The sequence below is a fragment of the Doryrhamphus excisus genome, linkage group LG13, assembly GCF_037039965.1.
Source record: "Doryrhamphus excisus strain RoL-2023G ecotype Guam linkage group LG13, RoL_Dexc_Guam_v1.1, whole genome shotgun sequence".
In the NCBI taxonomy this organism is placed as follows: Eukaryota; Metazoa; Chordata; class Actinopteri; order Syngnathiformes; family Syngnathidae; genus Doryrhamphus; species Doryrhamphus excisus.
Window position 1 is genome coordinate 14,745,007 of NC_136369.1, and position 12,645 is coordinate 14,757,651.

Consider the following 12,645-nt stretch of genomic DNA (forward strand, 5'->3'; position numbering starts at 1 on the left):
CCCCCACCACCCTGTCCCTTGAGGGAATCCCAGCTGGGAGTGGTCTCTCTATTGAGCATTGAACACAACTGCCCGTTGGTTCCTTTTGCGTGGCATGCTACACCAGCTTGGTGAAAAATCTGTGAAAATTGCCTTGTGACAAACAAATAAAATAACAAAAAAACAACAACCTGCTTTGCTGAGGGGGGAAATGAGCAAAATAGAGCAAATAGGAGATATTGCTGGAAACATCTGGTGTCCTGTGTTGAACTCCTGGGTGGAGAGCTAGCAGAGGGGTTGTGTGCGTTGTGTGTGGGTGTGTGTGTTAGGTGAGAAAAGCAGTGTTCCTCGCGGGTGCATGTCCACTAGCATCACATCAACATGAATAAAACAGAGCTCCGTGTGTCAACTCCTTGTTCTCTTCTGTTTGTGTTTATATATACGTAAGTGGTGTGTGTGTGTACACGACGTTTTGCCTGGTGTATTTTTGTTTTTTACTCGAAGAATTTGAACGATAATAATCATATAATTGTACCAGTGTACAAACGAATCCAATAATAATAATAATTGTAATAATTAAAATGGGCTGCACGGCGGATAAGTGGTTAGCGCGCAGACCTCACAGCTAGGAGACCAGGGTTCAATTCCACCCTCTGCCATCTCTGTGTGGAGTTTGCATGTTCTCCCCGTGCATGCGTGTATTTTCTCCGGGTACTCCGGTTTCCTTCCACATTCCAAAAACATGCTGAAATAATATATTCTATACGTATATCGCATTAATGAAAGTATACAGTATTTGTTCAGGATGTGTGAAGGACAGGCGCCAGACTGTTTATATAGACCAGTATATGATTAAGGGTTTCCATGGTAATATTTCAAATCCTCAGAAGCTATTACTTTAAATTAAATTACATGATTTTTAATGGCAATACTCAAATAGTCCATTCTGTCTTCAAAACTGAAGAAATATCTTATTATTAAGGCTGCACGGTGATCAAGTGGTTAGCACGTAGGCCACATAGCTACATGACCCGAGTTCGATTCCATCCTCGGCCATCTCTGCGTGGAGTTTGCATGTTCTAGTTTGAATGTTCCTCCCACATTCCAAAAACATGCTAGGTTAATTGGCGACTCCAAATTGTCCATAGGTATGAATGTGAGTGTGAATGGTTGTTTGTCTATATGTGCCCTGTGATTGGCTGGCGACCAGTCCAGGGTGTACCCTGCCTCTCGCCCGAAGACAGCTGGGATAGGCTCCAGCACCCCACGCGACCCTCGTGAGGAAAAGCGGTAGAAAATGAATGAATGAATAATAATTACAATCATAGTGTGATAAAGAGCTTTAACTAAAATTCTGCTTTTCCAAATAGATACAGTATACCTACGGGAGGCAGCAACAATGGAAAAGGTCTGATTAAATCTTCAGCATACTAGTCTAAGCTGATAAAAGCTGAAAAAACAATACAAGGAAATAATATAGGTGCAGTATATACACAAAGGGAACACAAAGCTTTATTACATTGCTTTTGTTGTCCTGTTTTGTTTATTTCTATCTCCAACAGTGTGTAAAATACAGAATGAAACATATAGTAAGGAATAAAACACCTGGTAAATGAAACCCTCCTGTGTTAGAATATATAGTAGATAGAATAAGATGAAGACATTATAAGATAAGAGAGTGGCGGGACAATAAAATGAAATTGAATGATAAAAGATAACTGGAGAGAGGAGAGAAAAAAAAAGTTTAATGCATGTTTCGCCTGAAGATAAACATACCTGTGGATGATACTGTTTGACCTGAGGTGTTCCTGCACACGCTAACACAATGTGCATTGATGTGATCAGTAAACAAAGCATTATACACACAAACAGGTTTATCTTGTACAGAAGTACTAAGTCTACCTTCACTGTTTTTTATCATGTGTGTCAGAAGTACAATTCTGATCTTTTTTTCAAATGAGGCGTCTTTTTCCGTGTGAAACTTGGAAAAAGATACTCATGGATGTAGGCAAATCTTCTTGTCATCAGAAAATGATATTTAAAAAGTGTCAGTGTAGCGGCTCACGGCAATTTCGCACCACTCCTGCCACCCACACGCTGCCTTGAGCAGGCGTCGCAAACATGTTTTGCACAAACTTGCCCTATTTCTTCTTAATCATTTATTTTAAAAATATCCACTCCTGTTATACAGAATCCTTGGAATTGCAACAATCCCGCTTTGTGTTCACATGAAGTCTTTTCAAGTTTTTGATAATGTGAATGAACGTATGAAAAATAATATTTTAACAAAAAAATCTGAATTGGGCATCATACCCTGCAGTTTGAACGTAGCCTAATGCTAAGAGTCCACTGGGCCGTGGCCAGTTGGTGCCAGTTCACGGCAATGAAATTTGCTGTGGCGCCTGGTGTCGCTAATAAGGTGCCTAGTGGCGTGCAGTGGCTCCAACTGCCTCCTAACTGGCTCGTGGGGGCACGTAACGGCGGTAAAAATTGAGTTTGTTGGCAAGAAAATTTCAAAATGTTTAAAATCTTCACCGCGTCGATTGCTTGATGCAAGTGGCGCGAAGTGTCCACCAAGTGGAGCCAAATGTCGCAAACAATCCGTCTATTGGAATCCACTGGAATGTAATGGCGCGAGCCAAGTTGCCAATGATGCTAGGAGTCCACTGGGCCGGCTCCAGTTGGTGCCAGTTCGCGCCAAAGATTATGTGATTGGCTCGTGCGTAGTGGCTCGCTGTGGCCTTCCCAGTGGACTCCTAGCATAAGAGACCTAGCGTAATTTCATATTTTCTGTGAAAATGTCCCCATTAAAAATAAATTGGCAACTTAAATGGAACCCTCTGTTGGTGAAAATTCACTTAAAATTTTCCATTATTGAATCACTTTGTGGATTCGACAATGATGGCGTGGATTGGTTGATGGAATATGTACTTCCCAACCCAAAGGTGCCCGGTTCAATTCCTGCTTATGCATTCATCATGCTGTATGCACTTACATTACATCAGACAGAAGTCACTGTAATCTTATCATCTCCACCTATCAACGCATTAGGGCAATAGCTAACCTAAAGATTTACTTATGTACACAGAATGACAAAAAAAAAACAAATACACAACATTAAACACATAATATTAACAACTACGTATTTAACGAGCAGTGCCGAAAAAGCATAATGGGAGCTCACACTATGTTTATTACGCATGCCCTACTGCTACCCCAATTGTCGATTATTACACATCCACATCCACACCTAGAGATGGTCGGTTCAATTCCTGATTAGAGCTCAAACTACTAATTTACTCTTATTTTTCATACCTTTTTTTATAGTATCAGTTTTGCTTCAATTTTTGAGCATCCACTAGCAATGTCTGCTGACAATGCATCATCCACTTACGTATTGATATCTAAAAATCATGTGGTGTCCCAATTATCAGCGACCTACATTAATTTAGGTGAATGCAAGGTTTTATTTGACACTGTTTAATAACTTAACATTGTAAAGCTTTGTTGTTACATGTTTTTTAAGATGGATGTAGCAGTGATTGAAGACTGCCCAATAAATAAGCTTGTTTTGAGAGCACTTCAATTACATGTTGACTCCCCTGGAAGGGCGGACTTTTGTACCGGAAATGTTCCTGTTGGGCTGATGAATAATGGGCCAATTGATGGTTGTTTTAAAAACAACACAACAGAGAGGGTGAGCTGGCAGAGCAAAGGATGCACATCGCTGCCGTGACATGTCAAGTCAGTCCAAGGCTCTGTGACCAATTAAAAAAAAAAAAAAAAAAAAAAAAAACAAACAAAGCCAGGCTGAACCAAAAATTCCAGGGCCTATTCCAGCTTTGCTCCCTTGTCAGGTTTTGGAGAACGGGTCCTATTCTATTTTTCTCCTAATACTACCTCTTCTACTTAAATTTATCTTGTGTGGCATCACAGCAACTTTAATTCTGATGTTTTGTGTGTAACTTTTGCCATATATTTGTCTCTCCGTCAAGTTTTTGTATGTAGTTTTGTACATCATGCGCCAAGACAAAATGATGAAATCTATTCCAAATAACTTTGAGTTTGGAACACCCAAAGTAGACTGGATGTGATTGGAAGTTGTGCTGACCTCTGCGCCAGGGTGTTGTGCAAGATTAGCAAACTGCAGCATTCTCCACTGTCTCCCTTTGGGCATACTGACTTTCCACTGCACTCCATCAGCTGTATTGATAATGTGATGCTCGTCACCCGAGCTCTTATTCAGCCATCCTTTACATCTTTCTATACCTCCTCATCCTCCTCTTTCTTGGGTCATGTGTCATTGCCATGCTAAGTATTTTTCTGTTTGAGCAGTTCAAGTGACTGAAACCACAATATTGTATGAAAATCAGCTAAGTTAAAAGCAAATGATTATGAACCAATAAAAAGTGAATTTATTTTCCTTATAATGCTATGGATATTTGAATTTGAATTGTGAAGGTAGAAATATGATTAGATGTGCTTGGAAAACCTTGAAACTGCAACTTTCTTGCAGATTGGAGTAAATGTTTCCCATATGAAATAATGGGGATGTAATGAAACCATTCCGGGCTCAAGCTGTGGCCATCATAAAAACTTTATTAACTGTAGAAGCAGTTTTTTAAAGAACATTTTAATATTCTTAACTATCATACACATGTACAGGAAAAAGAACTTACATAGTTCAGCTTGATTTAGTGATTTTTTTCTGGAATTATGTTATCGTTATAGACTGCACGGCGGATGAGTGGTTAGCATACATGCCTCACAGCTTGGAGACCAGAGTTCAATTCCACCATCAGCCATCTCTGTGTGGAGTTAGGATGTTATCCCTGTGCATACGTGGCTTTTTTCCGGGTACTCCGGTTTCCTCCCACATTCCAAAAACATGCTAGGTTAATTGGCGACTCCAAATTGTCCATAGGTATGAATGTGAGTGTGAATGGTTGTTTGTCTATATGTGCCCTGTGATTGGCTGGCCACCAGCCCAGGGTGTACCCCGCCTCTCGCCCAAAGACAGCTGGGATAGGGTCCAGCACCCCCACGACCTTTATGAGGATAAGCGGTAGAAAATTAATGAATGAATTATTATCGTTATGTTATAGCAAAGCGGTTTTCCAAGTGTGAGACAGATTCCCACAGAGCGGTGCCAGAAGACTTAAGGGGAGTCGCAGCAGCTTGAGAAACAAAGAAAAAACACTTCAGCTATGATTAGAAGCAAAATGAATTGAGTCTGTGAGTCTGGTTTTGGGTAAGGCTCACTGTGCTACATGTTAAATAAACCTTATTTCTTCCAAACAGCATTGAACAGTGCTTAGTTAAAGAGTGCCGAACAGTGTGTGTCAAGTGGATAGTTAAACAGAGGTCTTCCTCATCTTTGTCTTGAGAATTAAAACCATGGAAATTGTCGTTTGAACAGCATCACATTTTCTTCATCACACACTTTGTCAGCCTCTCTCCCTTTTGTTGTCATTCTCGGCGTCTTTCATCTTGAAGCAAATTAATACAAATAATTCTGTACTTGGTCCAACTAAAGGTTTATTATATCAATACATGATCACCGCATAAGATATCAAAATGTGATATTAGCATAATGGGAACTGTTGTTCTTTTCCAATCAATGAAAGTATCATTAATAAAATTAGACACATTTATCTTCAGCATGCGGCACAGTGGTCGAGTGGTTAGCGCGCAGACCTCACAGCTAAGAGACCAGGGTTCAATTCCACCCTCGGCCATCTCTGTGTGGAGTTTGCATGTTCTCCCCGTGCGTGCATGGGTTTTCTCTGGGTACTCCGGTTTCCTCCCACATTCCAAAAACATGCTAGGTTAATTGGTGACTCCAAATTGTCCATAGGTATGAATGTGAGTGTGAATGGTTGTTTGTTTATATGTGCCCTGTGATTGGCTGGCGACCAGTACAGGGTGTACCCCGCCTCTTGCCCAAAGACAGCTGGAATAGGCTCCAGCACCCCCACGACCCTCGTGAGGAAAAGCGGTAGAAAATGAATGAATGAATGAATGAACATTTATCTTCAATCATTTACTTGAATATTCCAGCAGTGAAGAAGATATAAAACTTGCTCTAAAGAAAGTTTAGCATGTCTTTCTGTTTTTTTTATTGTTCTTAACAGAAGTTTGTGTGTGCCTGTGGGTGTTGGCCATCCCACAGTCTATTCCGGCTTCTTTATTATTTATGACTGCATTCCAGTTTATCAAGTGCGCCCTCATAATTCTCTATGTATTCAGCCATCAGAGAGACAATACCCCAACAAATTTGTGCCGACAACACTTGAATGCATTTATTGATGAAGGCCCCATGCGGAATCTTAAGAGCTTCCTAGTTAATTTATTAGCTCTGTGGTTTCCTTCATTCAAGAATATTTGATCTATATCCTCTGTGGCTTTGGAACAGCAATGTACCACATTTAATGTCTCTATTTAACATCAGAAGATGTCCCGGTTAGGAGTGTTTTTGTGTCCTTTTTAGTCTTCTCGGTCTTTCTGAGACAATTCAGACGTTTCCATTTGCTTTAGGAAGCAGGATCCAATTTAGTCAGGTGAGGGCGGCCCAGTAAAGACCTGCTTTGGCCAGAATGAGGCTGATTGAGGATTTGTCCAATCCTTTATCAAGAGCGATTGTTTACCTTTGCCTGAGCTAGATTGGATTGAAAAGAGAGAGAGAGCCACAGAGGATTTTAATCATCTTTTTGACTGAATCTTTTGTTTCACATGTTTTTGCAGTTCTTCACAGGACATCACTTTCCTACTTGGAAGGCTTTGTTTTTGCCTTTTTTTCATGTTCTCCTCCCATTCATCCTTCTTATCAGATTCATCCCTTTTCCATTGTGTTTCTATCTTCTACACATCATAGCTACTGCTTTTTATTTAATATTTCCTTAATATTTCCTGTGAATGGTTGTTTGTCTATATGTACCCTGTGATTGGCTGGCCACCAGTCCAGGGTGTACCCCGACTCTCGCCCAAAGACAGCTGGGATAGACTCCAGCACCCCCTGTGACCCTCGTGAGAATAAGCGGTAGAAAATGAATGAATTAATTACTGATGAGAAAGAAAAGTACAAGAAAAGTAAAGAAGGCACCATCAGGCAAGAAATGACTGAAATGAGAAGTGAAGGAAAGGAAGACAAATAGGTAAGAAAGAAGTCAGCAAGGAAGGTGGAAAAAGCAAATAATGTAATGGAAATGAAAGAAGGGGAAGGAAGAACAAAAAGGTGAGACAAATGGAGGAGGGAGGGCAGTCGTTTAGAAAGAGCGGAATGGAATCAAAGGAGGTGTGAAGGAGGAAGAATGACAGAAGGAACTTTGGGAGGGGGAAAGATGGAAAACATTGATTGGGATGGGAAGGAAAAATAAAAAAGGGGTAGTAGATGGGAAATGGGGGAAGGGAAGAAGGTAAAAAAATAGGAACATGTATGTAGAATGTAAGAATGGCGGGAGACAGAAAAAAATCAAACATGAGAAAATACGGAAGCAAGGGTGGAAAGAAGGATGGAATGGCACGGGAAGGTCAGAATGGAGGAAGTGGAGAGGAGAAAATTACAGAAGAACATAAAAAGGGTCAATAGAAGCAAAGGGGGGGGGGGGGGCTAGGAGGTTAGGAAGAAGAACACAAGCAAGGAAGGAAGACTGAGCGCTAAAGGTCACAAGCTTTTTGCATGACTAAAGTTGACTCCCAGGACAGCGAGGCGTTTAGTTAACAAAACGTTCTAGTCTCACTCACAAAGCTTTTCTTGTTACACACACACACACACTAAGACACACACACACATGGCCTCTTGAAGAACACAATAGGACAGTAAATGGTTTTTGTGAAAGTGATTCCTGCCCACTTTATTATTTATTCATGGGTCTTCTGGTCACTGCAACCTTGAGACGAGTGTGTGTGTGTGTGTGTAGATGAAAGGTGGAGCAAACCATAAAAGAGCAAAGTGGAGAGGCAGAGACGAAAGAAGCTGTGTGTGTGTGTGTGTGTTTGTGATGGGGCTGTGGTTTGGAATATGGGTTTGGATTTCCGTCCTTGAGGGCTGAGTGGAAGGCGATCGATAGCGAGGATGAGAGCGGGCTGATCGGGTGGCAGCGCGAGGCTGCACAGACCTCGGTGACAAGATGACGTGGATGCAAACAAGGTCACTGGCTGACCTCTGATTGGCTGGAGAGGAGGAGAGATGGAGTTAGATTAGCGCTAGTGTTTATTGTGTAAAGTCTATACATAAGATATCTAACAGTGGAAGTGGAATCATTGAGATAAAACAGGAATGTGATGGTTGGATGGCCAAAAATGGAATGGACTTTATTGTCATTATACAAGATGTACAATGAGATTGGAGAGCTTCTCCTTTCAGTGCAGTAGTCAAGTAAAAAAAAAAAAAAGTATATAAAAGTAGAGTAAAAAAGACAATTTAACAAGATATATACACTCTTAAAAATGCTTGGTTAAAAACAACCCAATCTGGGTTGTTTCCCAACCCAACACTGGTTAAATATTGGACCAACCTCGCGTTGGGTTATTTTAACCAGTAACAGTGCTTCACGAACTTACATTTTAACAACTTTATGAAGCTTTATATAATAATATGAAGTCAATTCTACAGTAAAACAATAGTGGGCATGTAACAAACCTTGCTCTGTGCTGAAATTCGTCTCCTCAAATGAAACGTGCGGTCCGAACGAAGTAAGTTTGTGGGCGGTGCTTTGTTGCGCATGTCCAAAATTCTAAAAATGTCCAAAATAACCCAGCACAAACTAATAGAAATCACCACCCGGCGGCAAATAAGTTAGCACCCAACAGAGATAACCCAGCGAATTGGGTTCTCAGAATACCCAATTCAATAAAAATTACCCAATTAAATGACCCAACAGGCTCAACCCAGCGGTTGGGTCAAAAAAATAACCCAGCATTTTTAAGCATGTACAAGATATATACAAGATATCCAAAATATACACATAGTATTGCACAGGAGCATATGCAGGAGCAGACATATTACAGATATATTAATTTTAGTGCAATGATAAATGGGTCATAGGGCAAATAATGACTGGTGTATACAGGTAAGTAAAGTCACATATGAGTGTATCGTAATAGTTTGTTAAATAAATTAATATGATTGAGGTAGTAAATATTGCACATTTGCATTACGCTAATGACCGGGCACGTTGTGTGTCTGGACACATTAGTTCCTAAATTAAAAATATAAACTTTGAGTCCACATGACGTCATGTTTTTTTTTTTTTTAAATTTGGCAAAGGCAGTGCTCCACGCGTTAAAGATTAAACTTCTAATTAAGAAGTTTAAAGAGAGCAAAGTGATGAATCGTGTACGGTGTAAAGGACTAATAAGCGAGAGACACAAGCCAAGTTAAGCTGGGAAAAATGTCTCCTAATGTTCACTGTTGCATGTTTGACCTCAGATTTTCCTGATCTGGTAAAAATACATCAGTGACGTCAATTAGGAAAGGTCCGCCAGGGTTCTGTGCTTCTAATAAGCAGCTGGGCAATGATGGAACATCTGCTGCTCATTTTGGATTGTTTGCTTGTAATATGTTGGTATTCAGTCAAAAATGAGCATATTTAGTAGGGACAGACTGTAGTCAGAATAATGAAAAATTACTTTTTTTGCATGATTCTTCTGAATAGGATTACAGTGCTACCTTGCGTACTGATTGGCTAAGGGAAAACCAAGGCATTTTGTTCACTAATTCAAATAGATGCCCACACAGCAGCTTGTCCTAATGCTGGGCTAGGTAATCTTTCCTATTGATATTTTCTTAAAATATCGATATTTCTGTTAAGCACGATATCAAAAACAAGCATATTGTTCATTTGATGTGGATTTGATGCGGAGGTCTCATGTTTCAAAATGGCGCCGACCACGCACAAGCTAGGTATGTCAGCTCTGTGTCTTTTTTTAGTGTTTATAGTGCTTTATTTATTACTTCCTTATTGTTTTTTGCCATACCGACCCCTTAAGCAAGTGTGTAGCTATGGATGTTCATCTTATTACGTTTGTAGCTTGCCGCTTGAGCCATTGTTGACACTCGGGAGCAGCTGTTAGCAGCTATTAGCATCTCTTCGCTACGTCAAATGATCGGACATTCCCGCGGAAAAAATGGGGGTGGAAAGGCTGCATAGCGAGAGTGAACAGCAGAAAAGACGGTATAAAGGTCTTCAAAGATGGCATCAACCATGTTTACCGTCTGTTGTCACGGGGAACGTGAGATAGAAGCGCTAACGGCACTAACCAAGCTGCATAGAGACTACTGTGAGTGAAGACTGAACAGTATATTTAACTTTTTTTTATATTTAAAAGAGATAATATACTAATTTATTTCAGTGGCATCGAAGGTCATAAATAAAATTAATTTGAACCCAAATAAAAAGCCTAGACACTGAATATGATGTGCGCCAAGTGCGTCGGTATATATATTGGGTAGTGTCGAGAGTGTCTGCTGCTGTGGTAACACACTTTGCACAGACACCTCTCTCAGGCTTAAAATAATAAAGGAGGTCTGAATGTCGATATACTAGGAAGTTGAAAAAAAAATTGAACATACACTCTATATTAAATTGTGGATTGTTGCACTGAGACTTATTGAGGGTATGTCCAAATGTAATAGAGTCTATGTTCAATTGTGTATCATCACTGACACTTTCATTATAGGACCTTAAAGCTCAAATTGCAACACATTTTACCATCACTGTGCTAATTAGCATCACTCTGTGTATGTGTGTGTACGTACATCATCCTAAAAAAAAAAAAAAGGATGAGTCCTCTTCTTCCTGTAATGCTACCACAGCTTTGGAGTCATATTACAGGAGCAGAATGACCAATGCAATCATTTGTATTGCATGGCAAGGTTAAAGAGAGGGAAGGCGTGTTCAATATCATCGAGTCAGTTTTATTGAACGCCGGGCTGTCCCACCTTTGCACCAACATGGCAAAGTTGTATTACTCTACATAAAAGATACATTTACATGAAGATCATGTGAAGATTCCTCTGTTCCCCATTTTTCACGACTGTATGGACATGTTTGTTTGTGTAACTTAATGCTTAGAGTGTACTTTTGTCCAACTATGCGCCGCTATTTTTTTTATTTTTTTTTTTACAAAAAACAACAAATTCTAGCGCTGTTATCAACCCAAGTTTGACCCTATTAGTCGGATTGACTTGAAATTTTTCAAACAATTTGGTACACAAATTTAGGGAAAAAACAATAACAAAATGACAGTACAGTAAAGTCTCGTTATATCGATATTCTCAGGAGTCGGAAAAAATACCGATATAACCGGACCATCCATATATCCGATCCTGCGCCAAACTGCATTAAAAGTGGGCGGATCTTTGATATGGCATGTAATTTTCTCCTTGAGTTCATGGATTGCGTATCTAGCATGCTTTTGTACTACAATAAATTTTGTACTACAGTAAATAAAAATAAATTTACGCTGTAGTGATTACCGGTTACCGGGACATAATTCACCCCGGAACTATCGATAGGGAAGGTGTTGCCACCCGGAGGGGTAGGCGCGAGGGACGGGTGTTTTCCGCTGTGTGTGCTGCACTCTGGTGGTGGAAGTGTGAAAAATAAAGTTGACTGGAAGCAGCCGTTCGCCGTGTTCTTTTTTGGTATTGAAATCCTTAAGCAAAGATTGATTTAAGCTGCTTTTGTATCGATATAAGCAGACCAAATTGGATGGCGGGAGATGAAAAGGGCATCCTAGTAACCGGATTATCATAATAACCGTGTATCGTACTAAAGGAGCTAATTATATCATAACAGACTAGAAATTTGCCGGGAAATGAAAATAGTATCGTAATAAGTAGTAATTCGTTTTAACCGATATCGATATAACGAGACTTTACTGTACTTGTGTCATAGGTAAATATGAGGGAAACTGAGGCGTTATTTTGAGCCCCCCTGGGGGGGGGGGACTGTGACATCATGACCAGAACACACAGCAAAGCCAAGAAATTGTCATATTCAATACAATAACACAACATTCACTGGTATTGTACAGTGACAATATATATTTATTCATTCATTCATTCATTTTCTACCGCTTATCCTCACGAGGGTTGCGGGGGGTGCTGGAGCCTATCCCAGCTGTCTTCGGGCGAGAGGTGGGGTACACCCTGGACTGGTCGCCAGCCAATCACAGGGCACGTATAGACAAACAACCATTCACAGTCACATTCATACCTATGGACAATTTGAAGTCGCTAATTAACCTAGCATGTTTTTGGAATGTGGGAGGAAACCGGAGTACCCGGAGAAAACCCACGCGTGCACGGGGAGAACATGCAAACTACACACAGAGATGGCCGAGGGTGGAATTGAACCCTGTTCTCCTAGCTGTGAGGTCTGCGCGCGAACCACTCGACCGCCGTGCCACCGCTACAATATATAATGCACACAAAAAATGATCCACAAAAATGTGTAAAAACTACATTTAGAAACTCACAGATTGATTTCATGATAGAAAAGATGAGTAACTAGCAAGCACAGCCATGAATGCAAAACGTTCATTTTCATGACTAAGAAGGATTTTGTAATTAATCGCCATTCATCATATGACTCTTTGTAACATTCTAGAGTACATACAAATTGTCTTTATAAAAATAGAGGTATATTTGTGTCAATCTTA

The 12,645-nt window shown here is 40.2% G+C and overlaps 1 protein-coding gene across 4 annotated transcripts in view; it reads left to right on the forward strand.

The window, feature by feature from the left end:
• The window catches only part of mdga1 (MAM domain containing glycosylphosphatidylinositol anchor 1), a 180,016-nt gene that overhangs the window by 55,623 nt on the left and 111,748 nt on the right, over positions 1-12,645 (forward strand). The gene's annotated exons all lie outside the window — the stretch shown is intronic.